At 45.0% G+C, this 18,724-nt stretch overlaps 1 long non-coding RNA gene across 3 annotated transcripts in view; it reads left to right on the forward strand.

Moving 5' to 3' along the window:
- Window positions 1–18,724, forward strand: part of LOC137547261 (uncharacterized) — a 240,083-nt gene that overhangs the window by 42,063 nt on the left and 179,296 nt on the right. For all 3 annotated transcript variants that reach the window (XR_011026543.1, XR_011026542.1, XR_011026541.1), the window contains exon 3: window positions 8,051–8,182. This is a non-coding gene — a long non-coding RNA (uncharacterized lncRNA). The remainder of the gene's footprint in view (window positions 1–8,050; window positions 8,183–18,724) is intronic.

Genomic DNA, 18,724 nt, shown 5'->3' on the forward strand with positions numbered 1-18,724 from the left:
GCTGTGGGTGATCAGCGGAAGGAAGGTGAGTTGTAACTACTATGCCTGCTCTCCCGCTGCAGAGAATGCGGGGCACCTACCTATGTAACTTATAACTGGAGGCACCTACCTGTGTAACCTATACTGGAGGCACCTACCTATCTAGCCTATACTGGGGGAATCTACCTATCTAACCTATACTGGGGGAACCTACCTATCTAACTTATACTGGGGGAACCTACCTATCTAACCTACGCTGGGGGAACCTACCTATATAACCTTTACTGCAGACACTTACCTATCTAACCTATACTGGGGGCACCTACCTATCTAACGTATAGCATCTACCTATCTACCCTACACTGGAGGCACTTACCTATCTAACCTACTCTGGAGGTACCTACCTAACCTATACTGGAGGCACCTACCTATCTAACCTATACAGAGTGTGTGTGTGTCCACAGCATATATGTGTGTGTGTGTGTGTGTGTGTGTGTGTGTGTGTGTGTGTGTGTGTGTGTGTGTGTGTGTGTGTGTGTGTGTGTGTGTGTGTGTGTGTGTGTGTGTGTGTGTGTGTGTGTGTGTGTGTGTGTGTGTGTCTGTGTCTGTGTCTGTGTGTCTGTGTCTGTGTCTGTGTCTGTGTGTGTGTGTGCACGTGCCCATATACAGCATGTATGTGTCCAAAAGAAAGAGGAAATGATGGGCATCAACTGCATAAAAGACCCTTTATTGTGGTGGGTAGACACAGTGGTTACAGCAGTGGGGGGAGGACAAAGATGTCTGACAGCTGTTTCGCAGAGATAGACCCTGCTTCTTCAGAGACTCTGAAGAAGCAGGGTCTATCTCTGCGAAACAGCTGTTTCCTCTTTCTTTTGGACTGCAATTGACTGTATCTGGAGCACACTGCAGGTAAGACCATTTGTGGTTTAATCCTCCCTGCTGCATTTTTTGGTGCCAGTGCTTTTTTTCTCTCCAATTTTGTATAAAACAGCATGTATGTGTGTATCCACAGCATATCTGTGTCTCTAGGCATATGATACTCACCCCAGGTCCCACGTACTCTACGGGCGCCTCTGTGTACCGCAATGCACTGCTTTGAACGTAGCCTAAAAGTAATGTTCTTAGGACTTATTAAAAACTTGCTTGAACTGTGCCTTTAATGCTTCGAGCGCATCTAATGAACATTAGTTTCACAACGGCATTACAGGTCTGTTCATACATGGTTGCGGCTATATTCTGGTTGATAAATTCTGTCTAGAGACTGTTTTAGCAAACAAGTAATGAGGCCACTGTAATAATCTTTTTTTTTTTTTTTTTATGCTGGGAATCTCACTATGTGGATTGTAGCTTAATTACCTGTATAATAACCTGCTCAGAGCTTCCAAGAGATGCTGTATAGTCACCAAATGAGTTTTATTGTACACTTGTACCATTTACAGTACTTATAAAGCAAGAGAACTACCCATGTCACATCACAAGCTCCATAGATCAAGGGTTGTTAACCTTTTGGGAGATGACTTCTAAAATGAGCTTTTGTAAAGTTTAAATTTTGTACAAGGGAAGAGGGTGGTTTCTCCTAGGATTTGTGGAAGTGGGCAGAAGTGTGTGCCTGGAGTGGGGGGGGGGGGGGGGGGGGATCAGGGCGAGACAGCACAATATGGCACTGGGAAATTTGGGCACACCGTGCACCGGCATAGGCCGTAATATGGATTATGGCTATAGTGGCGCCAGTGGTGGCCGAAATTTCGCACATCGAAATTCGCATTTACACATCGTAATCACAATGCGAAATTTCAGGGAAAACTGTAATTCATTTTGTATGTAATAGTAATATTTCATAATTGCGCATAATTTTTGCTTAATTTTTGCGCAATTTCGTGAAATGTTGTGCCGACTTTAGCGATTAATAGCAAAGACCTCATACATGCTATTTGCTACCAAAATACACTGTAGTGTTTGAGAAAATCGAATTTAAATATGCAAAGAAAAATGGTTTTTAAACTCATCTTTTTAGTTTAAAAAACTCTTTTTCTTTGCAGATTGTAAAAATTATTTTTGACTTGTACCCACTATTTTCCTTAAAGTGAACCTAAAGTCAAGTTTAAAAAATGAGATGAACTCACCTGGGGCTTCCCTCAGCCCCCTGCAGCCGATCGGTGCCCTCGCAGCCCCGCTCCAATTCAGCACAAAATTATGCGAAAATTTCGCAAAGTTTTAGGTGAAATTACGAATCACTATACGAAATCAATTGAATTTTCAAATCGTAATTATGTATAAGTGTAAATGCAAAAATGTATGCAAACTGTTGCGTAATCGTAATTAGCTGATTACGATCATCACTGAGTGGCTCTCAACAGTAATTTGGGTGCCATCAAAAGACGGAACCCAAATTACTTTAAATACAGAGTAATTCGGCCTCCAGCAATAGCTGGCAGACGAATTACGTCTTTTCCCCTGAGTTCATGGCGGCCTGGAGGGGGAATAGTAAGTAGCCCCGCTTGGACTTTTGCAAGAGCAGGGTGAGCCATTTTTCTAATTCACCCTGCGCCCAAATTTCCTAATGCCGTTTTTGCATGTATGCTGGGCAGGAATGGATGTAGATAAAATTGCACCCTGAGCAAGAATAAGCGTGGGGACCCTACGTTTTAATACTAAGCTGATAATTAAATTTTACACGAGATAAATACTGCACAAGAATTTATACTTGCCTGGGGCTTCCTACAGCCCCCTGTAGTCCATTGGCCCCCTTGGTGCATGCAGCCATGGCCAAGCCCCTCCTTGATCGCACTCCAGTGGCTGCGCAGTTACAAGCCTTAAAGGACTTACGAGGCGAAATTACCAAAAAAAGTTGATCACCTGCCTCGTCTTTTAAGGCACGGAGGACGCCGTCCGCGCCCTCCGTGCCGATCCCCCGGGTCCCCCCGCTCATTAGCCCCCCGGGCCGGCTGCCGACCCCACGGCCCGTTCGGGCTCTCCTGCCTCTTGCAACATGGCCGCTTCCTCTGGCCGCGGCTGCGCAGTCCGCCTGGCCGCGAGTGCGGCTGCGCAGCTCTAGGGCCAACCCCCTGATCCACGCTACGTAGTATATAGTATATAGTATAGTATATTTAAAAACCATGGTCGGATTTCAGGCAAGTCCACAAAGGCCATGGCCTAGGGCACAAGGAAGGTAAAGAGCCGTCTGTGAGCAGCAGAATGAAAGCAGCAGTTAGCCTGCCGAACATTCGTCCGGCTAAATAGAGTTTGCACATAGCGATGGGCGGCTACCAACAGCCGGATCCGGCACTCAGGAAATGAAGGGACTGTGAACGGTCACTTACAGTGATTTCTGAGCTGCCTGTCACTCACAAAATGTGCCACTCGCCAAGTAGGTTACAATCGAATCCCTGCCATCATGTCACTAACTGTCCTCAGAGGAGCATACAATCTAATACCTGCCGTGTTGGAGAAAGCTTAGGATACTGCCAGTCCAGGGGTAGCGGGTAATAGTTGGCCTTGGCCGGTAAAAAGTACAAAACCGGCCCTGTTAAAAATAATGCTAATTGTTATTTTCCCTTCTTAAAACAGAAGGTTCACTTTAAAAGGGAACCATTATTGGTCCTGTGGCTGTCGGACAAACTTCAGAGGAAGCAGAGTGACATTGATAAGTATGCAGCAGCTTAAGTATTAGTGGCAAAGAGCTTGTTTTGAGCTTTAATAGGAATAATTGCTGAAGAATAGGACATTAACAGGCTTAATAGGCTAATCCCCTCCTGAAAGCATTATGGCATACATACAGTTCTTTCTTTCTGTTATAATTACTAACTGAAATTAAACTTTCTGACTCTTAACACTTTGGAGTTTATAATCTCTAAATTTTTATTCCCCGGAGCTCTGGTGTATGCGGAACTATCCTCGGAATTTCTCAAATTCTAATAACTATGCATACATACTTCCGTACACACATTACAGCTAATTTGAACAATATAGAATGAACTCGTGGGCATAGTAATGGGTTCATTTATAGTGGAACTGGGCAAAAACAAGAAATACATTGAAAAAGTTTATACTAGCCTGTAGGACTGTACACACATTAAATTGTTGTGTTGTGTGAACTTTTTCATTCAAAATGTAGGAAGTCTAAGGATAAGGTGAGATATACATGGTTAATGAAAGATTGTCCAAAATATTAAAATATGTCAGACTCCAATTATATTTCAAAAGTGGCAAAATCATTTATTAGGGTAATTACCGTATTTTTCGGACTATAAGACGCACCTAGGTTTAGAGGACAAAAACCAGGGAAAAAAATATGTACTACTATATACGATACCTGTTGCATCCGTATTGAAGGAGCATCTTGTGGATTATGCCCCCTATGTACCTCTTGTGTCTCCCTGTGTCCTCCTCTGTACCCTTTGTGTCCTCCTTTGTCCGCCTCTCTCCTCCCTGTGTCCTCCTCTGTACCCTTTGTGTCCTCCTGTGTACCCTTTGTGTCCTCCTGTGTCCGCCTCTCTCCTCCCTGTGTCCTCCTCTGTACCCTTTGTGTCCTCCTCTGTACCCTTTGTGTCCTCCTGTGTCCTCCTCTCTCCTCCCTGTTTCCTCCTCTGAATGGGCACAGTACAGGGAGTCCCTGACATTGCGGCAAGTTGGAGGTTTGTCTTGGCAGTATACAGTAAATAACTGCAAACAACAAAATCAGGTTAAAATTGCATGGGATGGCCACTCCGCAATGCATCAGACACACACTACCTCCATATAAACCACGGCCGTATATCACACAACCCCCTTAGTCCAAGTGGGACAATCAACATGCCACTTTTTGCCAAAGCACCCTGAGTAGGGATCCTGCATAACAATTAGAAAGTTCCTATAGAGTGGAGCTGGATGGCACCAGCGCGGCGACCACTTCAAAACCAGCACCCAGTCTTGTATCTCATAGCAGACAAAGGAATGGAAAGATAGTACTGTCACACATGGAACAAATGCCTTCATGATTGAGAGTGAAAGCCCTCCTGCAGTGTGTGGTCGTCCTGGGCTGCGCACTGAGCTGCGTGCTGTGGTAGCGTGGCAGCAACCGCAAGTGAGCCAAGAGGCAGGGTCCCCATGGGTGAGTACAGGGGCGGCCCAAGGTGTCCCTTGAGTGGCATGGCTGGCAATGCCTGTGCAGTAAGCCGGTGCAGCGCAGCCACGCTTGTGCCAGTAGAGAAATGCAGCCTCAATGTTTCAGAGGGCAGTGGCGGAGGACTTTTTGACAATTATTACACCTCAGGTTCTCTTTAAAGAAACCCCTGTAGTCTGTGGACTGGCCTCCCTTGGCGTGCATCTGCTGTCCAGTCTGCTGGAGTCTGTTCTCCAGCAGTCAGCCCCAGTACTTGGGGACTGCTGGGCATGATTGGACCTGGCCACGGGCCTCCTAGGTCACACCTCCGTGACCAGGAGCATTCTGCGTCTGTGCTGTTGATTAAGATTTGTAACTGCACAGGTGCAGAACACTCCTGGCCACGGATGCACAAGCAAGGAGGCACAGCCAGGGCCATGCATGTACAGTATCGTATGCAGTGAACAGAGGCGCCAAAAGAATAAAACACACTAAAATTGTTAAAATCGCTAAGGAGGTCGTGGTGGACTTACCTCCTTGAAGCAGACATGAAACTTGTCAATTTCAAAAATACATAAATTTGTTGATATACTCCAGCACAGTGTTGCAAGGCGTTTTACAGGTATAGTCCTGCTTCATCAGGCAATAAAATGCAGAGTATTTAACAGGTATATGTCAGGATAGCACCAAGCTCCTCTGTGTCCTGACTTTGCCAGAGTTGTCTGAGGGAGAATGGACAAGACCGGACGCACGCTGAGGGAGCCAATGGACTATAGGGGGCCGGAAAAAGGCCTAGGTAAGTATAAATCTTTGAGTTCGATTCATATCGAGTACACTTGAAGACCCTGGTGGAAAGGTGTATTGTACAGCAAATATCCTTGTTCTTATTTACAAATCTCTGCACTGGCTTTTTTTACTCACCACATCTTGTGATTAGTATAGCTGTGATAGCTCAGCTTTGCATACTATAATGTATCGGAAACATATTTATCTCAAACGATACTCCAACCTATATCTGCTTGCTTTGCATTTCAATGTAGGATCTACTAATATAACGTCTAAAGCGAACCTCATAAATATTCAGCTAACGTCTGTTCCTATAAAGCCTCACAAATTCCGCACTTATGGATTCCTCAGGGATGGAAATTATAGAATAACTCATCCATATGAAAATGCGATTGCTCTGTGTAAAATGTGATCATTCCCTGTACGCAATCTACCCTCATACATATGAAGAGTCCTCCCGTATTTGCCATTTAATCTCTCCGAGTTGAAGACTTCATCAGGGTCAGCCATTCTCTCATAGCCTTACATGGGTTAAATTATATATTTATTTTTCACATTTTAGTTTTTCTGTCTTATTATTATGGCAGATGGCTGGAAATTTATGAAAGTATGAATTTTATCATACTTATCTAAAATCTGAACTGCACTAACCACTTCCCGACCACAGGTTTTTTTCCCCTTAAAAACCAGAGCAATTTTCACATCAAGCTCCTCCCATTATTCACCAATAACTTTGTTGTTACTTATCACATCGAAATTATCTATATATTGTTGTATTCGCTACAAATTAGGCTTTATTTGGGTGGTACTTTTTGCTAAGAGCTATTTTATTGTACAGGTAGTCCCCGACTTACGAACGACCCGCCGATACAAACGGCATGGATTCTCTATTTCCATGGGAACAAGTCAAACATTTTTTTTTTTCAAATTGGACTTGTAGTTTTTGAGAAAATCGATAAAAAAAATCAAAGAAAAAATGGCTTTTAAACTTGTATAAACAGGTACAAAGGGCGGAGGTGACACAGAGGCACAGGGGGGCACAGAGGTGGTACAGAGGACAGAGATGGCACAATGTTCCGACTTAAGAACAGATTCAGGTTAAGAACTAACCTCCAGTCCCTATCTCGTTCGTTAACCGGGGACTTCCTGTATATGCATTTTAAAGGAAACATCCGAACTTGAAAAAAATAAACAGTTCTACTTACCTGGGGCTTCCCCCAGCCCCTAAAAGCCTATGTGTCCCTCGCCGCAGCTCTGGTGTCCCGGGATCCCCTCCATTGCAGATGCAGACCTCTACAGGTCGGCATTATCTGCACCTGCACAAGTGCGCACCTGTGCTACTCGTAATTGCGTTCTCGTGGTCTGGAGCGGTCTGCGCAGGTGCAGAAGATGCTGACCTGGCGAGGTCGGCATCTGCAATGGGGGAGGGGGGGGGACCCTAGGCCACCGGCTGGGAGTGGAGCTGTGGCGATAGGCTGCCAGGAATGGGGGAAGCCCCAGGTTAGTAGATCTTTTTTTATTTTTTTTAAGCTCTGACCTTCCCTTTAAAGGGAATAATGAGTAAAAAAAAGTGAAAATAGTCTGCCAGGGGCTGGAGGAAGCCCCAGGTAAGTAGATTTTTTTTTTAAGCTCTGACCTTCCCTTTAAAGGGAATAATGAGAAGAAAAAAATGAAAAAATAATTATTTCTCAGTTTTCAGCCATTATAGTTTTAAAATAAAATGTGCTATGATTGACAAAACCAAAAAGTTTTAATTGCCAGCTTGTCCCGGTTATTACAACGTCTAAATTGTGTCCCTAGTATAATGTAGGGCGATAATATTTCATTTGGAAATAAAGGTGTATTTTTTTTCCGTTTAGCATTTTTTTTTTATACCATAACAATAATTACAAGCCTTCATTTACAAAAATAACAGCAATATACCCTCATGACTTATGTATTAAAAAGGTAACTATTATTTTTTTAAGTGGTTTATTTTGTAAGTAAAGGGTAGGGGTGTAAGGGGTTAAAATTAATAAAAATGTATGTATACATATAATAATAGTTTCTGTAGGTATAGATTTTAACTTTTTGGCCACAAGTTGGCACTACACTAAATTACCGAGTACTGTAAACAGTGTATGGGAAGTAATAAGTGCAATTGTTTACTTTCACTTTGTTAATGAATGCTTGCATCTCGCTGACACCGGCTCTCATTCATCACAGGCACCGCGTTCAGGTTTGGGAACAAGCCGTTCCATTCACCGATCACAGAACTGCAGAATTGCGATGAAAACGAATGGCAGCGGAGCCGCGATCGGGAACGGCGAGGTAAATAAAGGAGTACGTAGTTTCCAGGTGCGTAAATATATGTACCAGCGGTGGGGAAATGGTTAAAATGAAGGGAGATTACAGCTGTGCCGTGGCTCTACTGGATCCAAGATCGCAAGTGCTCTTAGGAGTACATCTCCTAGAATTGTTTTCTGTTTGCATTTTTTAGGCTGAATTTTGAGGTTGCTTTTGCATTTTGCTTTCTTGAGGCTGCATTTACGTTTTTGTTTGCCTTTTGCGTTTTAGTGGTTTGTGTTTGAATTTTTAAGATGGTGGTAGGCTGAAATGGATACAGAAACCCACTTATCAGACATTTTCAACAGTACCATTATTACCACTACAGCAATTTTGAAATTCTACTGAAAAGGGGCACCATATGGTCCCCTTAGGTTCAGGTTCCCCTGACGCAGTCACAACTTCTGCATTTCTTTTTGCTACATCACTAGTTCTACTTTTTGCTAAAGATTACAGCTACATCACTAGTTCCTATGGGCCTGATTCACAAAACTTTTTTGTTAAATGATCTCACCATATTTATTAACTCACAATTTATCTCTCCTTAAATTACTTAACTCATGATTTAGCTCTTCTTATCTACTTAACTCATGGTTTAGCTCTCCTTATTTGACATACTGTAGCTCTTGGTTTAGCACTCCTTATCTAACTTAACTCATTATTTAGCTCTCCTTATTTGACATAACTCATGCAGTGGCGTAGCAATAGAGGGTTCAGAGGTTGCAGCTGCACTGGGGCCCTCCCTCAATCACAGTATTTGCTCTTTATTGGTCCTGTGCTGGTAATAATCACTTCTTTAGATGCTTTGAATAGTAATAATCATCAACACACTGTTTCCCATGCCCTTCTTACACCTCTGATATTGTTTTTGTCCTTGATTGGTTTTGGTTTGCCATATCAAGTGTTATGTATATAGTGCTTGGGGGGCCCCAATGTAAAACTTGCATCGGGCCCCACAGCTTCTTAGCTATACCACTGAACTCATGGTTTAACTTTCCTTATCTTTTTATCTCATGAATGATCTCTCCTTATTTGTTTATCTCATGCAGTAGCACGCCTTACAGTTAAAGGGACACTTTCATTAACATGTTTTTTTTCAATTGAGATAGGAAATGTTTGGGAAGTGCTGCTAAGTACTGGTGTATACATTTCACTGCTTATCTATTTGTTTACTGTTATCTAATTCCTTTCACATTTTTCTGATGGAAGTCTGCTGAAATTCTGACGGCAGAAGAGGGGAGGGGGAAATACAGGGGTCAAGTGGGGCGTGGACGTGCGTGGACGACGTCCACCTGCTTATTCCAGAATGTGGATGCCGTACACTCTGGCATGTGTGGAGGGAAGCAGCGCAGAGAAGGAGAGCTTTGCAGACAGCGGGGAAGGGCGGACGTGCCCCCCCCCCTTCCCTCACCTTGGGGCTCCCCTTCCTGCCTTTCCCCTCCAATGTTTTTAAATCTCGGCGGCTAAAGTGGGCGGAGACTTGATGCTGTTCACCCAGCCGCAAGAGACGCTCTGCTCTGTGCGCGGCTAGTCTGGTCTACTCAAGACCAGACTAGCCGCGCACAGAGCAGAGCGTCCCTTGCAGCTGTAAGAACAACGGTAAGTCTCCACCCACTTTAGCCGCTGAGATTTAAAAAATACTGGAGGGGAGAGCAAGGGAGGGAGAGCCCTAAGGTGAGGGAAAGGGGGGGGGGGGACACCTGGCTACCTGGGGACATATACACCTGGCTACATATACTGGGCACATACCCCCTGCCTATGTATACTGGGCACATAAAGCCCTGGCTACATATACTGGGCACATATACCTCTGGCTACATATACTGAGGACATATAGCCCTGGCTACATATACTGGGGACATATACCCCTCGGTACATATACTGGGGACATATACCCCTGCCTACATATACTGGGCACATATCCCCCTGGCTACATATACTGGGCACATATCCCCCTGCCTACATATACTGGGCACATATACCCCTGCCTACATATACTGGGCACATATCCCCCTGGCTGCATATACTGGGCACATATACCCCTGCCTACATATACTGGGCACATATCCCGCCTGGATACATATACTGGGCACATATACCCCTGCCTAAATATACTGGGCACATATACCCTTGCCTACATGTACTGGGGACATTTACCCCTGGCTACATATACTAGGGACATATACACCTGGCTACATATACTGGGCACATATCCCCCTGCCTACATATACTGGGCACATATACCCCTGCCTACATATACTGGGGACATATACCCCTGGCTACATATACTGGAGACATATACCCCTGGCTACATATACTGGGGACATATACCCCTGCCTACGTATACTGGAGGTATATACACCTGGCTACGTATACTGGCCATACATAGCCCTGGCTACATATACTGGGCACATATACCCCTGGCTACATATACTGAGGACATATAGCCCTGGCTACATATACTGGGCACATATACCCCTGGCTAAATATACTGGGGACATATACACCTGGCTACATATACTGGAGACATATACCCCTGGCTACATATACTGGGGACATATACCCCTGCCTACATATACTGGGGATATATACATCTGGCTACATATACTAAGCACATATAGCCCTGGCTACATATACTGGGCACATATACCCCTGGCTACATATACTGAGGACATATAGCCCTGGCTACATATACTGAGCACATATACCCCTGGCTACATATACTGGGGACATATACCCCTCGCTACATATACTGGGGACATATGCCCCTGGCTACATATACTGGGCACATATACCCCTGCCTACATATACTGGGCACATATCCCCCTGGCTACATATACTGGGCACATATCCCCCTGCCTACATATACTGGGCACATATCCCCCTGCCTACATATACTGGGCACATATTCCCCTGCCTACATATACTGGGCACATATCCCCCTGCCTACATATACTGGGCACATATCCCCTGGCTGCATATACTGGGCACATATACCCCTGCCTACATATACTGGGCACATATCCCCCTGGCTACATATACTGGGTACATATACTCCTGCCTAAATATACTGGGCACATATACCCCTGCCTAAATATACTGGGCACATATACCCCTGCCTACATATACTGGGCACATATACCCCTGCATACATATACTGGGGACATATACCCCTGGCTACATATACTAGGGACATATACACCTGGCTACATATACTGGGCACATATCCCCCTGCCTACATATACTGGGCACATATCCCCCTGACTACATATACTGGGCACATATTCCTCTGCCTACATATACTGGGGACATATCCCCCTGGCTACATATACTGGCTGGGCACATATTCCTCTGCCTACATATACTGAGCACATATTCCCCTGCCTAAATATACTGGGCACATATACCCCTGCCTACAAATACTGGGGACATATACCCCTGGCTACATATACTGGAGACATATACCCCTGGCTACATATACTGGGGACATATACCCCTCCCTACATATACTGGGGATATATACACCTGGCTACATATACTGGGGATATATACACCTGGCTACATATACTGGGGACTACTACACACCTGGCTACTTATGGAACATATACACCTGACCACCTATTCTGGAGACAACTATACTCATGGCTTCTTATACTGGAGACACCTGTAGACCTGGGTACCTATGCTAGAGGTACCCATTTTGGGGGAACTGCTGTCAGATTATCTGCATTTTTGGGGAACCGCTGTTAACAGATTAAGTGTATTTTGGGGAACCGCTGCCAGATTATGTGTATGTTAGGGGAATGGCTGCTGTCAGATTTCGCTTATTTTGGGGAACTGCTGCCAGATTGTGTATGTTTGGGGGACCACTGCTGCCAGATTACATGTATTTTGGGTGTTACGTGTATTTTGGGTGATGCGCTGTCAGGTTTCGCGTATTTTGGGGAACTGCTTCCAGATTATGTGTATGTTGGGGGAACTGCTACTGCCACATTGTCTATTTTGGGGGAACCACTTCCATATTATCTGTATTTTGGAGGAACTTCTACCAGATTACGTGTCTTTTTGGTTAAATGCTGTCAGATTACATCTATTTTTGGGGGATACACTACAGCAGAGCTCAAACTTTCCCGGCAGACCTTTTACATCACTGCTAAGGTCATGTATAGTTGGCCCCACACATTACCACGCCCACATTATGCTTGACCACGCCCATTTTTGGCATGCCACGCAAAGGTTTTCGGGGTGAGTCCACTCACCTCTTTTCCTAGGACTAGACCTCTGGGGAAATACCCTCACAGTGTATCTGTTAACTCTATGGGCTTGTGTAACGATTGTGTAATTATTTCCGTGGTCAGCGCACAGGATGCGCGCTGACACTGTGGAAATCCTCCACAAGCATATAATCTGAGAGAACCCAGCAATGGTGCTATGCACCTGTAGAGGGGAATTCCTGCCGGCAGATGATGCTGTGGAGAACAGAGGAACAACCCCTCTGTACTGCCACAGATGCCAGATAGGAATTGTACGAGGGGAAGCAATGCAGGGCAAGATAGCCCTTAAAGAGAGAGAGCACAGAGACAGGATGTATGTGTGTCCACCAATCTAGTAGCCACCCAGCGACGATGAACACACAACAGTGAAGACCAAGGGCTTGATTTACTAAGAGGTGCTAACCTACTTAGCACGTCTAAAGTCTTCAGGCGTGCTAACCAGGGTGCTAAGTAGGTTAGCACCGGTTTTCTCAATCAGATCGTGCGCTAAGTACCGAGCGCAAAGTTTTGCGCGCGCAAAGTCCCACAGGCTTTAGTGGGTACTTCGCGCGGAGTACTTTGCGCACGATCACTACTTCTCACATTTCAACTGAGTTTAGACGTGCTAAGGGCCAGTGCTAAAGTTAGCACTGTTTCGTAAATCAAGCCCCAAGTGGGAAAGCAATCGCAAGAGATGGTGATTGCTAACAGCGAAACAAGACTGAGTAAGTACAGAGAAGGAATGTATGTATGTCCACCAATCTAGTCGCCACCCAGCGACGGTGAACACACAACAGCAGAAACCAAGTAAGAACGCAATCGCAAGAGATGACGATTGCCAACAGGGAAACAAGACTGAATAAGCACAGAGATAGAATGTATGTGTGTCCACCAATCCAGTCGCCACCCAGCGACGGTGAACACACAAGAAACAAAGTGGGAACGCAATCGCAAGAGTGGCGATTGCCAATAGAGACACAAGACCAGATCAGACAGAGCACAAGTGTAGCAGGAAAGACATAACAATAACAATGATCAGAACATCAAAAAAAATAACAAACGCTAGCTAAACGCGAACGCCGCACTCATTTGCAACAGTGAACGCGTTAAAGCACGATCACCACAAACATGAAATAGAGAATGCGAACGCTTGCTAAACGGTTACCTCACAGAGCCTACAGCAAGCGTTCGTACCAGACAAGACAGACAGATGGGACTACCAGTAGCAACCGCTGCTCTGGCTAGCACCCCTAAGGCAGAACACAGAAGGAACCACCGCTGCTACCACTAGAGCGGATGCGATCCAGACAGACAACAGATGGGGCTACCAGTAGCAACCGCTGCTCTGGTTAGCACCCCCAAGGTAGAATACAGAAGGAAGCACAGCCACTACCACTAGGAAGAATGCAATCCAAACAGATGGAGCAGCCAGTAGCAACTGCAGCTCTGGCCTACACTCCCAGACAGACAGAACGATCTCCTGTCGACCACCGCTGGCGACAAGACAATCGAGACAGAAAGACAGAACACGGCAATACAGATAATACAACCTGACTGCACTAGAAGGGATGCCTAGTACAGTCCCAAGGAATACTCTAAGATAATCTTTAGCAAACAATAGCAAGGCTGACACTCCTGGTGTTAGCAGGAACAAACCATCATGACCAGCAAGGGATTCTGGGAGAACAAGGTATTTATACTGCAAGCCTTCAAAGGAGGCAGGTAGACAATTTGCATGACAAGTATTTGCAAATTCCTCAGCAGCAGAGCAGGTATGAAACTTGCAAAGCGAAGACAGGTCTCTTTTCCAGAGACCTGCAGCCCTCAGACTCAAGGAATGGTCAAACAGCTGTCTGCCTGTGCAGATAGCTGAGCGGATCATTACAATTTGATTTACAAAAGAGTGCTAATTGTTAGCACGGCTGTTTTCACGCGAATTTTCGCGTTTGCGCGCGATCGTGAATTTTCATGCGCAATTAAACGTTTCCGCGTGCAAACGCATATTTTCGCGTGAAATCATTATCATTTTCACATGAAAATTCGCGTTTGCATGCAAAACAAAATTCGCATTTGCGCACGAAAACATTTAATTTCGCGCGGAAATTCGCGATCGCACGCAAACGCAAAAATTCGTGCGAAAACGGCCGTGCTAACAGTTAGCACTCTTTTGTGAATCAAGCCCTATGTGTGCAGAGAGCTCAGTCAGAGACAGGCAGAGCTTTCTCTCACAGAGAGCAGAGCAAATGTATCTTATGTGCAACATAAACATCTGTAATACTGTAGTGTGTGAAACCTGATACCTGTTTTCAAATAATCTGCTTCAATATTGCACTGTTCTTAGCATGTTAGACTGCAGAGATTCATACCTCTGCAAATGAGACATTCCAAACGTAGCTAAAATCTACACACAATGAATTACAGCTTTTGCCTCTGAAATGTAACATGAATAGCAGGAAAATGTTAACACAGCTACTTAGACATTATTTGTACATTGTCATTTTAGAACTTTTGGGCATTAATAGTGTTCCTTTAGGGTGAAAAATAAGTAATCTTTGTGAATCAACCCCCATATCTGTAGCAGTTAATTGAGACAATGAAGTGTAGCTAAACTTCTGGTATGTTGCTTGGGATCAAAAATATAGGTATGTCTTATCTACTCCTCCCACCTTTCTGTCTCCACAACTTCCCTATGCAAATCCCTCCACTGGATCCCAATCTACTTCAGAATCAGCTTCAGGATCCTATGTCTGTCTACAAATCCATACATAAATTGTGCCCGACCTACATCTCTTACCTGGTCAGCAGATACACACCTGGCAGCCCACTTTTTTTCTCCTATGACCTTCTCCTAACCACCACACACATCTTACTCCCATGCACAACTGCAGGACTTCACTAGAGCCACCCCCATACTGTGGAACTCTCTCCCACTGCCCATCAGGATTGCCCCCTCCTTCAACCTCTTCTCTGCCGTGCCAAGAGAACCTCTTGTGTCACCACCCCCTCCCTTTAGATTGTAATCCTTTGCCAGGGCCCTCCCTCCTTGTGTATCATAACTGATCCTGCACTCTGCCCAGAGAAAAGTGTGAACTAGTATTATTGGCACTACTACCCAAGTGCAACTGCACACACTGTAAAACACGTGTATACGTGTATAGTCTTGTCACTAACTGTCCCTCAGAGGAGCTTACAATCTAATCCCTACCATAGTCATATGTTCATTGTAGTCTAGGGCCAATTTAGGGGTAGGCCAATTATCTGAATCAGAATCAGAATCATCAGAATCATCTTTATTATCGCCAAGCACACCAGAGGTGTACCCGGAATTGCTTGTGGTTCACATGGCAAGAGTAAATCCGCAATATATAACAACACATGTTTGCAAACATAGTGAAGGCAAGCAGGACATACATACATTTAAAGCATTAAAGCATCTTAGTTTCAATTAGAGTCCTGAGGGGGGGGGCAGGGATTGCTGCTGTGGGGGTCCATGTTTCAGTCCGAGTTTACAGCTGAGAGGAGGGGATGCCTGGGGCTAAAGTGTCCCCGGAATGTAGGCCGGGGGGAGGAGTTTTAAATTCAGTGAGTTCAACAAGAGAACTGCTTGGGGGAAGAAGGTGTTCATGCGCCTAGTGGTCTTGGCGCGGATGGATCTGAGACGACTTCCCAGTGGAAGGGTCTCAAAGTATCGTCTGCCCAGGTGGGAGGGGTCGAGTAAGATTTTGGAGGCTCTTGTCTTGTATGTGTTTGGGATGTGCCCAGAGAATACCAACGCAGACAAGGGAAGAACATACAAACTTTGTTTAGATAGAGCCCAGGCTGAGATTTGAATCGGGGACCCAGTGCTGCAAAGCAAGAGTGCTACCCAGTACCCACTATGCCACTGTGCTCTCACACAGAACCCTCCCTCTACCGATGCTTAACCCTAAAACCCCTGATGGTGCTTAAGTCTAAGATCCCCTGGTGTTGCCCAACCCTAACCCCCACCTGGTGGTTCCTAAGCTTAACCTCCACCGGGTGGTGCCTAACCTTAACCCCCGTCTGCTAATGTATAACCCTATCATGCCCACCGGCAGCCTGTTGAAAAGGGCACCTGAGAAAATAGTGGGCACCTGGGCTGCTTGATATATGCTATCTGCGGCAACAGTGTGTACCCTACCCAGCCTAAGGGTTCCCCAACCAGTATGTGAACTCTACACTCAGGACTCATGGACATGAACTCTCAGTGAGATGTATATCGTAGACACAATCCATAAACTGTCTGCCGGTGACAGCTCAACAGCACGTTCTCCATATTCTTCCTGCTTCGTAGAAATCTTCCCCTGGGGGAAAAAAACAATTAAGCTTCCTTAATTCCGTACAGCGATTTATCATTGACTTATCAGCCTCAGTTACCGAGCTGGTTGTTGTGAACACAATCTTGCCTCATCTCCCGGCAATTTGGGGGCGTTGCATTCATTTTACACTTCATTGCCGTAATTACGTGACCTTGTCCAAGCTAGATTATGTGGAACCTCCAGAGTATAATCTAATTCTGCTGTGTGAGGGATGCTAGTTGTGTTTTACCATTAATTATGTCAGAACAGCTGGTGACTGGTTACTTTTTATGTACGGCTATCCCATTCCGTGATCTCCGTCTTTGTCATTACTTCAAGGGATGCGGGAGGTCAAAGCCATCCGTAAAGAGAATGAAGCCACCAGTTAATCATAGCAAAGTCTAATTGTGCTGCATTATTATTTTGAATAATTATGTTTTCGTTGCACATTAGAAGTCATTATCGCAGGCTATAAAATATGTAGATGCCACTGACAACAACAATATAATTAAACCTCTGATGCCTTGCATAATCGAACGCATTAACACCTCACTCTGCCTGTTGTTGCTATTGATTGCAATGAGTTGGGATGCTCATTTGGATTTTGCTGAATTGAAATTCCTGCAATTCTGATCCGAAATCGTCATTTCTACACAGAAATTGTAAAAAGGATTTCCGTGGAAATACTGCATGACAGCAACTCAGTAATTTTTTGGGGCAGCATGGTTGCGTAGTGAGCAGCATGGTTACGTAGTGGGCAGTATGGTTGCATAGTGGGCAGCATGGTTGCATAGTGGGCAGCATGGTTGCATAGTGGGCAGCATGGTTGCATAGTGGGCAGCATGGTGGTGTAGTGTACAGCATTGTTGCGTAGTTGCCAGCATGGTTGCGTAGTGGGCAGCATGGTTGCGTAGTTGCCAGCATGGTTGCATAGTGGGCAACATGGTCGTGTAGTGGGCAGCATGGTCGCGTAGTGGGCAGCATTGTTGCGTAGTTGCCAGCATGGTTGCATAGTGGGCAGCATGGTGGTGTAGAGGTTAGTGCTCTCGCCTAGCAGCACTGGGTTCCCGGTTTGTGAGTTCCTCTGAGGGGCAGTTAGTGACAAGACTATATACTCTGTACAGTGCTACAGAAGATGTTAGTGTATATACATACGAAATAATAATTATTTTAGCCCAGTCACAGAACTTAGAAGCATGGGATCGGTTGAAAAGGGCGCCCGAGCTGCCTGTATGAAAAGGGCGCCGCCATAGACATCAATGTTATTTCTGGAAATATGGGCTACAAGGTGTAGAAAAGGGCGCCCGAGTTTTGATATAGGCTACAAGTGGGCTCCCCTTTGTAGCCCATATTTTTTCGGCTACAAGGTTTTCGGCTACAAGCGGGCTCCCCTTTGTAGCCCATATTATTGCCTTTTTTTTCTAGCCTAAGTTTTTATATGGGCTACAAGTGCTGGAAGCCTAATTATTTCATTCCCCCACTATCCATGGCGGCCTGGAGGGGGAATAGTAAATAACACATCCCGGAGTTTTTTCGTAGCCGAAGTTTTTATATGGGCTACACCAGGCGCCTTTTTTGTAGCCGAAGTTTATATGGGCTACACCAGGCGCCTTTTTTGTAGCCGAAGTTGGTATATATGGGCTCCACCAGGCGCCCTTTTTTACCGGCGCCCTTTTCATGTAGACCCTAGAAGCATTGGACCAATCAGAGAATATAGAGTAAACTTTGAGGTATTTGGCCAATCAGAGAATGAAAAAAACGACCAAAAAAAGACTTATCGGAAATTGGAAAACGGAAATTGGAAATACGCAGAATTGGTAATCGGCTTTGGCAGAAATCGGTATTTCTGCAGAGTTGGAAATTGTCATTTCTGACCATCTCTAGTAATGAGCAATCAAAGCACAGGGACTGTGTTGATAACAAAAAAAAAAACAAGCTATAGGATGATGTGGAACTCTTGGTATCCAAAAATGTATTTTTCCAAT

The sequence above is a fragment of the Hyperolius riggenbachi genome, chromosome 2, assembly GCF_040937935.1.
Source record: "Hyperolius riggenbachi isolate aHypRig1 chromosome 2, aHypRig1.pri, whole genome shotgun sequence".
Lineage (NCBI taxonomy): Eukaryota > Metazoa > Chordata > Amphibia > Anura > Hyperoliidae > Hyperolius > Hyperolius riggenbachi.